The sequence below is a fragment of the Harpia harpyja genome, chromosome 2, assembly GCF_026419915.1.
Source record: "Harpia harpyja isolate bHarHar1 chromosome 2, bHarHar1 primary haplotype, whole genome shotgun sequence".
NCBI lineage: Eukaryota > Metazoa > Chordata > Aves > Accipitriformes > Accipitridae > Harpia > Harpia harpyja.
Window position 1 is genome coordinate 72,892,567 of NC_068941.1, and position 11,750 is coordinate 72,904,316.

Consider the following 11,750-nt stretch of genomic DNA (forward strand, 5'->3'; position numbering starts at 1 on the left):
AGATGCTTCAGGTATGCTCTGCCAGTGTCAACCAGAGATAGGGCCTCGAAAACAGGGGAGGTGTCTACACTATCCTGAGGAGAGGGTCACTAAGCTTGTGGAGACCTAACCTGGTTAGTTGTCTCCCTCCAGGTTGTACTGCATGAATGCACCAGCGCAGGTCTAGGAGCAGAACGGCTGCATTAGGACAGTGTTGAACACGAAGCAGTGCCACCAGTTGCTCTGTGGCTTTACGTGTGCAGCTCTAGCTCCAGTGCCGGTTCAATGCCTCACAGGGGTCTGCTGTGCACATCCTGACTGCTGCTCTCAGCCAGCTAATTAAATGAAAGGCTATGGTTGTTGTAAGAGTAGCTGTATAAATTCATGAGATGGAAGAAATCCATGTTGAGTGGAGTGTGAACATAGTAACAGGAACATTGTCCTCAACTGAGTTTTCCTTCTTCCACTCTTGCTTGAAGGGAGAAGAATGGTAGAAAACATGAGCAATTTCTCTGTTCCATAAAAGGTGTCTACCGCTGTGTCCTCATTCAACTGGTACTGGTGCCTACTGGATAAGAAGCGGTAATATAGCTATTGGAAACAATAATACATTGACTGTAGCAATGCAAGAGTCATGAAATATGCAGACTGTGAAACAGTAGTGTTAAAACAATTGTGAATGGAAGACTGTTGACTGGATTACTAACTTATCAGTTGCAGATATGCGTGGAAATATTTGAGAACGGCTTATTGAAGCTTGAGGGTGAGAATGAAGGTGTTGGCAGGTGTATGTCAAGCTTGCTGCTAGAGCTGAGAGATTTAACTTGGGGACTGTGATGGAAAAGAGGCTTTATTTTGACCAGTTTCATCCTGTGTTTCTACAAACTATTCCAGTTAAGTAATTGTCTAGGAAAAAAAGCCACCCTGACACTGCAAACTTCTGGGTTGCCTGGCTCCTTCAGCAGGCTCAGAGATGGGCTGGTGCTGCAATGAGAAGGAGAGATGTAGTCTGTGGGAACTGCGGGGAGTTAATCCATACTAAACACACACACACACAACTGGAGACTGCAGGTCTAGTGTGAAGATTGTCACAGAATCCCAGAACGGTTTGGGTTGGAAGGGACCTTTGAAGATCATCTAGTCCAACCTCCTGCCATGGGCAGGGACAACTTAGTGCTTCTTACAGAAATACAATACCTGATGAATTTCCACTCTAGTGTTGTTGAGAACCCCTGAATTGTTCAGCATATATTACTATTTCTATGGCACCATCAACCACAATGTAATACTGCAGAAGTAAGCAGTTTATCCTCCTTTAATTTAAGGAATGCAATATTTATTTTTCTTACATATATTAAGCAGCTGAATTTATCAGTTTTTTTTAGGACTGTACAACTGCTGTCATATTAAAAAATTCACAAGCACAGAGCCAATTTAGGAAGGCACTTTTCTATACAACCTCCTTTCGAAGATGCATACTACTGCCTACTTAAAGAAAGAGATTGGTGAGGTCTGGGAAGAAATAAGACACAAATCATGCCACGCATATCAGTCCCGCTCTTACACTCTAACCCGTTTGTGCTTAGCATTCTGCTTTTTACAGGTGTAGCAGTCTACCCCGTGCTCTTAGAAAAGGGATGTTTCCACACCTGAGCCAATGCGCCTTTGAAAAGGTGATGCGGTTACATGGTACATCCATACACACATAGGTACAATTACCCCAAACTGGGACGGCTGTTACACATGGCATCAGATACAAATGTGCGGAGACAAAATACAGCTTTGTCAGAATGCCATGGCAACTGGGACGGGTCCATTCTGTATAGATGTTTTTTTCTCCTACAGATTTAGAAAAAGTAGATTTTAATAAAGCACAAGTAACTATAAAAGAGACTTGTGCAGTAGAATACCAGTAGCATCATTACAAATCCAAAGACCTCCAAACACTGGGCAAGAAGCTGTTTTCAACATTTCAGGCTTAAGTGGGTGAGAACCTGAGCTGCTGTTCAGACTGAGGCCGCCATCCTGCGAAGCCTGACCCACGTACGGTCCCATTGCTTTGCAGAACCTTTGGTTCATTGCAGGACTGAATCTGGAATGTTTTCAGATTTCACTGTGAAGTGTAATTCACATATTTTACCAACAGGTTTAATTAGCTTGTCAAAGTTACGTTTTTATGGGAAAATTAGTTTTCTACCAATTAGCTAATAACAATTGCCACAAAATGAAGGTTTAAAATTATGCTCTGCACCCAAGGAAAACAGATGGAATGGTTTCCAAATACGATGGTAGCTGAGTCATTCAGCAGTTGCAGTTCTACATTAACCCCAAATTGCACTTTGAAACCTTTTGTTGAAATAATTCATTATGCTAAACAAGCACGATTTTTTTTATAGTGGAATGAAAACCACCACCACAACAAAAAGTAGCATTTATTATCTTTTTTCTTCTTCCTTGTATTGGCTCACTGGAAGAAAACAGATGGGGACTGTAATAGCATGCGGACATGCTTCAGACTAACCCTTGTAGTGTTGAACAAGGTGAGAAGTAGGCAGACATCTGAAAAGCATTGCAGAAGTCAATAGCAAATGTCACTTGAGATTTAGATCCCTGTCAGACACTGTCATTCTTGCACTTCCTGAAACACCTTGTTCTAAGTGATTTGCTTTATAAATACGGCCAGTCTCAACACTGTCTGTGAGGGCTCTTCTGGGGTATGATCACAGACTCCCACAGCTGAGTTGAGGCTGATCTTCAGGAATGCCAGTAGAGGGCAGAGACTTCCAATACATTGTGAAGATTTCTCTACTGCTAGGAATATGTAACTGTGTTCTCTTTGGCAGCGAGGATTTTAATTGTGCCACAGCCTCTACCGAGAGGATCATTTTCCTTTCTTGCTTTATTGCCTACAATCCAAGCTTTCTGGCCTTTCCTACACTAAGCACATGCAGCCTGTTACGTATACCACTTCCAGAAACCGTTCCATCTATTTCAAACAAAACAAAACAAACCCCCAAACAACAACAAACAACACACTCAAAAAGAAAACCAACCAAAAAAGAAGCCAAGGCTGTGAAGGCAGTCCCACAGCAGGGTGTAGCATTACTGTTGACATTTTATCAGCAAGTGGATTGTCAATCAATATTGTGTAACACAGGTTTAAGGGCTTGGACACAACAGGAAGGCAAACAGATTATTTAACTTCTCTACTGCACATAAGGATCATAAGAATTTCCTAACCCAACCAAAAGAACCAGCACCTATTCAGACCAGACTGGTATTAATGAAGAGACGGAATCTGGAGACACAAAATTTAATTACTATAGGGTTTTGAATGTGAAAGTTTTAACTCCTTTGCCTGTGAAATGAAGGAATGGATAATATTAAAAAAAGTGTTATTTAGGAGGGAACAAGAAGTAGCAAGCCACATGACTGTCATTGCTGTAGTTTAATATTCATTATCCAGTGCCTCCTGTAGATATGAACTACACCACTAATCACAGTATTTTCCTTGTATGAACTTCCTGTTAAATACTAAGTACGTATTAGGACATTCCTACAAATGAAAAGTATAGAAAAACCTTAAGACTGGAGCCCCTGGTTTCTGTTCTTGCTTTGGCTATCCGTCTGCTGGAAGACTTCGAACGTGTCCATGCCTCATATCCCAAATACATGAGAGACTATTTTAAAGTGCTTTGAGATCTACTGATGAAAATCAGAACATAGGAATGAAATACAATTATCTCTCTGTGAGTGCAATAATAGAAGCTCAAAATACCTCGTTTGTCATTGGTCTCATTGAAATTAATGTAAAATTGTGACCACAAGCCAAAGTCATATCACTTTGCTACCAGTCATATTCAGTGATTTGCAAAAAAAGTACGATACCAAAGATTACCTCAGCTGGGTAATTTGGACATCACTTACCTGTGTATCTGGTGGTAGGTAGTGGTATTTTCTATCCAGCGCAACAGGCATTAATTTTTTGTGACTATCATAGCTGGAATTTAAAAATACAGTGTTGTTTTTAATTTTGAACAAACCAATTACTCTTTCTACCAATGTATTCTTAACACCCTAGTGAGACAGGGCTAAGGAAGTAATACAAATGGGGCCCATATTAGATTCTGGATCCACGCGAGCTAGCATGATGGTTAGCTTTTTTTATTTAAGCCCATATACAAACATCACGTGGAAGGAGTCTCTTTGACTCCCAGGAAGGTATGTCTTTCCAAATTATTAAGATCCTTCTCATATGCTCAGACTCCCAGATTTTTCTCCATCCTCCACGTGAAGAATGACCAGACTTTTAAAATGCAAGCTGCTAGTTACCAAAATCAGTGCATACTACCCCGGACAGCAGGCCATAGCTATGCATGTCTGAAGTGCCTCAAGCGTACAGTATTGCACTAATCAAATGAAGCAGTCCGTTATCCAGCAGGTCTTAATGACCTACTTTATCTACATTACCTGATAAATAGCTTTAACTCCACTAATTTTTGTGAATAACAAATTTTCTTTCTCCTTACACCCCCCCCTCCAAACTTCCTGCTGGCAAATTGAGGCCTATCTTCAACCAAAGTGTTACCCTGCAAAACTTTACACCATCTGTACAGCTAGCATGTAGGGAAACCACAGTATTAGCAATATGAGGCTACACAGGCACGTAAAAACGTGTATCCTCCCCCCTCCCCAGTCTCAGCTTCCCTTATTTTCCCCGTGGATTACAGTCTCTCAGCCCAAATTTGCTCAGAGATGTGTCAGGCCGCGTAGGAGGTTGAGGTGCTGTGTGCCTAATGGTTTTCTGCTCCGCTTTGCCTGCTGGTTTTCCTACAGCTCAGTTCCTTGGTGCCCTTGCCTCAGCGTGGGACATCCCTGAGGGGCAGCGGCGTCCCTGAGGCTGGCCTGTCCACGGTCCCTGCAGGGGTGCCCCTGCGGCCGCGCTCCCTCCTCGGGGCGTCCCACAGGCAGCAGCCCCCTCCATAAATGCACGTACCTCCTTTTGGCATGCAACCCCCCACCCCCCCTGAGAGTGTCCCCAAGCTGCTATCAGCGTCTTAAGTAAGTTTCAGCCAGGGCACCCTGTGCTTCCCCAGCTTGCGGTGGTTTTGGTGCACCAGGGGTTAGTCCCCACAGGTGTCTGGGCTGGACAGAACCAGTTCTGACCGGCCCGGGGCAGATCCTGGCCGCCTTCGTCACAGGGCACTGGGCAGCCCCTGGAACTCACAGCTCCCTGTCAGCCCTCATGAGGGTAAGCAGGGAAAAATAGGGGGGGGGGGGGGAGGGTCAGAAAAGGACCAGCTTGGGAGGGAAAGGGAATTAAAAAGGTAAGTTTGTGATGATCTTTTGCCACCTTGCCACGGGGTGGGTTGAAATGCTTGTCTGGTGTGACTGCAGGCATGCACCGTGTTCCTGCGGCGGAGGGGTTTTGTCTTCAGTGTGCCGGTAGAGAAAAAGAGCACAAGGCATGCTTAGCATACAAACAACTTGAGTGCTGTGGAAAAAAGCAGGAACATCATGTGGAAGATATATGCTGGGGGAGGACAGGTTATTAATGATGTAAGAACTGTTTAGCTGGCATGCAGTCATGTATGCACTTAAAACATTTCTTTCTTGGTGCTTATTAGGAAGGGCAAAGCGGTGTTTGCCCTTAGAGTCATCAGGTGGTGTAAAATGCTGTTTGAAGGGACGAGGACAGTTTACCAGCTCTCGCTGTTGGCTGCTGGCCAGGCGCTGGGTACACCCGGCGGCACAGGGCCGCAGGCCTGCGGGCTCCCGGGCAGCACTGTGGAGTGCCCAGGTACATGGCTTCCGTAGCAGCTGGTCACCAGGGTTAAATAAATGGGTAAATTCAAAGCAACAGAGGTGGATAAACGTATCTGTCAGAGAGTAAGAGCTGAATTTTCAGATAAGGTAATAGTTAATTCTTTCATGAGGGTCTGATACCTTTTGAAATACTGTTTAAAATTGGAACAAAACAGGAGTTGTCACTCTCGAAGTGCCCACTATTCATTTCTAGTGGGGGCTGGATTTTCAAACTAACATCTTCGCCTTAACCCTTGTGCTTTTAGTTAGTAACTTGCCAAAAACACTGGACTTCAGATAAGAGTATATACCTCCTGTTTTTCTAGCTTCTGGTTTCGCAGTTTTCAGGTAGTTTAAGTCAATACTTTCTATTCAGAAAGAGATACTAGATGCATCTGGTGTCATGTACATCTGCTACAACAAAATTACTTGGGTAAACACCTTCAGGATTAAGGCTTTCTAAAAGTTGTAGCAAATTTGAGTTACATTCCATCATTTAATGCATTAATTTCACCTGAACCATAGTCAACAGGGAACAGATGAAAACAGAGCAATTGCTTTGTGTACAGCTGCATTCTGTGGATTTCATGCAGAGACTCTGAATGCAGCCAAACATGTCATGATTAGGAAAATTCTTAATATTTAGGGGTTTTTTTCCTATAATGATTTTTCATGGAGGGTGGCATTTAGAGGGTAATTTTGAAGTTCAGCAGGAAAAAAGGGAGATTGATCTTAAGTAGTTTTGTTCCACTTACTCATTGTTAAACGTATTATTCTTTGTCCTATTAATTTTTTTTTATTAATCAGAAACACTTTGTGAGGCATGATTCCAGCCACTGTGATTATAGGTTGCTTTGGATTGCTGAGCAAAGTGGAACTGTTAACAAGAGTGGGTCTCTGGTGTGGGTGAACTAGAGCTCATGCTAGACCTTTAGAGCACAGTTTATTCTAATGGAGAACAAGTGGGAACAGTATTGGAGGATGATGGTGATACTGAAGACTGGGATAAAATGGATGAGTGAAATAAGAAGAGCAAGCATGGACATAAGGAAGAAGGGGGTTACTCTTCAAATTGAAAGTAAAAATGTGAGCCCAGAACTCCAGTATACGGCAAGAAGTGGAGCAAACTCCTGTTTTCTTCTTGAGTAACAGAGCAAACCTAGGGTTGTACTAGCACTAATTGGCAGGTTTTGGTGTGAGGGTATCAACATCATACAGAAAGGTCAATGTTCTAGGTAAAGATATAAATCATGGATTTATGACCATGTGGATTTATAAAAAAAGCTTAAGAGAAGTGAATTTTGAGTTAAGAATTAGCCAAAGCAGGCATGAATATTAACAAGGTATTTTCTTCTCTTGCTTGATTCTTTCTGGGTTAAGGGAACCAGGACTCCACACGTTCTTTATGCAGTCATGAAAAAAATCAACTGACTGGGTCAATCTCCATTACAGTGGAAATTATCACCCAGGTGATAGAAACAATGTACCTGTTCCAATCAGAAAAGATAACATTTTAACCTGTGATTTGTATTTCCTGAACAAAGAAGGCTATGTCCTGTTGCTAGCTGCAGAAACCAACCCTGGTAGTAACGCAGACCTCCCAAATGTGTGAAATGAATTACACTCTCTGTGTTTCATACGTGGGCAGAACAGTCCACAATTTTGATGGGAAGCCTCTCCAACCATACAAAATGAATATTAAAAGACTAAAGGTGCTTATTGGCAGCATAAGTTGCAATTTGGATTAAAACATATAATGTGGTCTCATTGAACCCAGGGGAAACAAATGGGTTTGAATTCTACATCCTTCTGCTTGTACCAGGAGGTGGAACACCTATAACATCACTGCAGAGATTAAAAATGTGGTTCTTTTCACTGTCAGCATTTCTGTTACCCCAAGCAGTTAAAATTTCTGTGGGGAAACTAGAGGTATAAGGAGGGCTTAGTGGAAGGAGTGGGTGAGAAAGAGAAGATTGGCTAGTGGGGAGGGATGTGGAAAATGGAAGATAAAGTCTAGGATCATTCTGGAGCTGGAAGACAAATCCACCTCTACAATTTCCCACCACAGCCTTCTACCACCCTCTGTGTTCACAGTTATATCCATGCTTATTTTAATAATAGCAGCCTCCCCATTATGTCTCTTACTGTTGCCCAGTTACCTCTGCTTCTCTGCATCCCTCTTTTATTTTAAGAAGTGTAAGAGATGACGTTCAGCCTCCCTTCAGTTCTTCCCACTTTTCAGAAGACGCTCAGATAACTTGTCATAACCAGTATGAAATATCACGTGGGGGAAGACTCTGAATGTAGCTATCAATGCTTCAGTGCTTGCATTGGTGATGAAACTGGCATTTTGAGTTGTTAGTGCCCTGAGAAGAATGTTCTCCACTTCTACTAGCTTAATAACCTGAAGTTGTAAAATGTTTCATGGCAAGTGCAGTCAGTGAAAATGAAACTACAAAATGTCCAATTTGTTGCTACTTACCACAATCGATCTTACCATGTCAAGAGCCCTGTCTATGTAGCTGTTTGAAATCATTATTCAAAAGCCAAGGTGTCTTCCATTCATTGAAAAATTAGTGTTGGAAAACTAAACTTTTAACTTGTAAATTTTTGGCTAATCAGATGTTTCTTGTCAAATCAGCTATTGTAAGATAGAGAAAGTTGATCCTACAAGTTTCAAAACAGATTCTAGCAGTGTTAGTGCCACATCTGTGATTCTTTTTAGCCAGTGGCACTAACTTTAGGCATGCCAAAGTGAAATGTCTTAAAAAAGGTATACTTCTACATATACAAAGTCCTGAAGTCCCTGTAGGTCCTAACCCTGAGTATGGTTTAGTGACTTCCACTGTCACCCAATCCGGCCAGATGTTTCAGACTGGAATACAGACTAGTTTTAAATTAACCCAGGTATGGCAAGAGTACAGGTATCATAGGTCAAGGTTCAGCCCGAGCTATTTACTCTACTTAGAAACTGTTAAAAAATTAAAAAAAAAAAGTACCTGTAATCTTCTTCCCTAAAATGCCTCTCAGAGGCTCAGACTGGTCAGAAAGGAATAGGACCAAAGAAAATATGCTTATTCAGTTAATTTTGATTTCATTTCAGTTGGCAATGAGTGTTTCAAGTTAGCGTGCCTGTTTCTGTCACAGTTAGTGTAGCTCTTCCTTGCTCTTCTAGTACTTCATTCTTAAATTCTTTCCCAAAATGCCCACTGTTGGAAACAGGATGCCAAGACAGATGGACTTCAGCTTTGGTGTAATAAGCTTTTTTGCATTTTTACATCTTGCTACTAAACTGAAATAGGTTCAACCTAGAAATTAGAATATGGCTTTGGTCATTAGATCTACGAGGTTTTGGAACTGCCTTCTCAGTGGGATTAGAGAAGGGCAAAATACTGCCCTATCTTCAAGATGGAGTTCGTTAAATTTGTAAGTATTGCATGATGTGACCGTGTGTGACACGAGGGGCAAGGCTTGCTAATCCTAGGAGCTTTCTTCATTCCAGTGTTTCTTATGCAAAAAACCCACAATGGTCTGCTCCTCAGGAGCCTCTTTTGCACCTCTGGAAACCAGGAATAAGGCTGTTTATAGATGATGAGATGAGTGCTGGCAGTGGAGATAGCGACAATCTGCCTTTCTCTTGAGGATAAAACAAGAAGATACATTAATTTGATGGCAGATGTCAAGAGTCATGGAAATTACAGATTAAAAATCATTTATGTGGGAAACAGATTTTACATCTCAACTTCTATTTTGAAAGAGTGTCACATTAATGCACCATCATCTAAATGCATCATGGGAGCAAAGGATATGAGAAAGGCTGTGCACTAACAGTGACCTACATCCCGGGGCATACCAAAGCCACAGCAACGTCAGACAGGATCTTCAGATTGGCCATTTAACTGTCAGCCACATGATTTGTAGCTGGCTGGAGTAAGGACTAAAAAGCCAGTATTTCCATTAATATATGCTACGTTAGACACACATATACGGGGGAGAAAAGCTAAATAATTTGGCAGCACTGAAGTTTTTATTCAGATTGTAACCTAAAAATGGGGAATTCTCACTCATGCCACCCATTTCTCTAATTGCGAACTATTTGTTAGGAATGGCTCTTTTTTTCCCTTCTGGAGGAAAAAAAAGAGTGCAGATATGAAACACAGGTTCGAAATACGTGCCACATAAAGGGGAGCACAATATCTCCGTTGCCTGTAGACTCTCAACTCAAACAGGTAGAGATTGACTCTGAGCTGAGGTAGGAGTCACAGGCTATGAACCAGCCCTGGCCCTTGAAAAACAGGATTTTTTTTTTTAATCTGGTTCTTTTCAGTCTTTAAACTGTTTGAGGTGCTTCTTGCTGACTCTCCTCAACCACGTCAGCATAAACCCTATGAACAGTGGCTTTCAGGTGTGCCTCTTCAACGCTGTCCCCCGCAATTGCTTCCTTCTCATGGTTCTGTTCTCGCCTTGTGGAGTGCTGGGCAGAGCTGCGCAGGGAGGGGGGAATCAGCAGCACGGAAATGTTTTTCTGGCTCTGTCTGCTGAGGAGAGGGAAACTGAAATTCTGATGTGAAGTAACATCACGTATGATGTGAAATCAGTCCTGTTTTTCTCTTTGCAAAGAAAACCTGCTCTATGTCCAAGAATGGTGGGGAGTGGCCATTGGCGTGTGGGCATACACTTAAGAGTTGGGAGCACAGACATCTATTATATTGAAGATGTCTGTGGGACAACTTGTAGACCATTGAGACTTGTAGACTACTCAGTCAAACTGATCAGTTTGGGTGAGACATTTCTCTGTTATTTCTATTGCTGCAGTATGTTATTGCTGGCCATGCAGTATCTGATTGGAGCAGCGTGTCTGCTGTGGCCATGGAGTAAACAGCTGTATTGTATTTGGGTAGCACGTCTTGTCCTCTGTATTTCTAGTTGAACTGGATATTTTTCTGAGGGCAGGGGATGAGATTCAGAAAAAAGAAAGAAAAGAAAAGCTGCAGTAGTTAGCAAAATCCATTATTTAGCAGATCTTGCATTTCTCCATGAAATAGATCTGCTGTTGCTGGTGTTATGAATGATGGCTTACAGTCATGAAGAGAACCATTTCACTTCAGATGATTCGATCACAGGTGAAATGTGTCTAAGTTCTCTGCATCTAGTCCTTTAGGCTAGGAGCTGCTCTGTTACTTTGTTAGTAATTCTTTAACCATCACTCCTATTATCAATAGCCTGAGAGACAGGCAGCAACATTACCTTGCCCCTACCATACACAGCCTTGTCAGACACAGATAAATGTAAATTATAGCCTGTTCTAAGAGGCTAAAATTGCCCTCTAGCACAACCCTCTAAGATGTTATTCCCCCTCATATTGAGATCCCTAAAGCATATGAATGGAAATGAAATTGCTCAAGTGACAAAACCACAGTTCCAAACGGCCTTTATATTTACTTAATGATCTGAAAATCCTGCTCATCGTCTCTGCAGGTGAATAGAACGAGTGCTAGTGGGAAGACAGGATGAGTGAGTCTTTGGATGCAATGAATTAGAGGAGTGCAGGAGGCACCACCGATAGCTCTTCAGTTTAATGATCAACTAGCCCCAATTTCTTTTCAGTGTACAACAGTAACTTCCTACCTTGCTCCAGACTAATCTTTTCTAAAACTCTTGATGGGAAAGGATGGGACTGGTGATGGATAGATGTTCATCTTGGACTTTGTTTCTTAGAGACCTGCAGGGCTTCACTATTCAATCTGCCACATATTTTTAGTTCTAGATGTACTTTGTAATATTTGTATGGACACAGTTTTGATTCTAGACCTTCTTGAAATGATTCAGAGAAGTTAAAGTCTACTTGGATACTATCACTGTGTGGGAAACTCAAATTTTTCATTGCCTTGTTACTTGTTCAGTTACTGATGACTCAAATGAGCTTTCATTCTGTGTGTGTTCTAGCGTACTACCATGTGGCATAA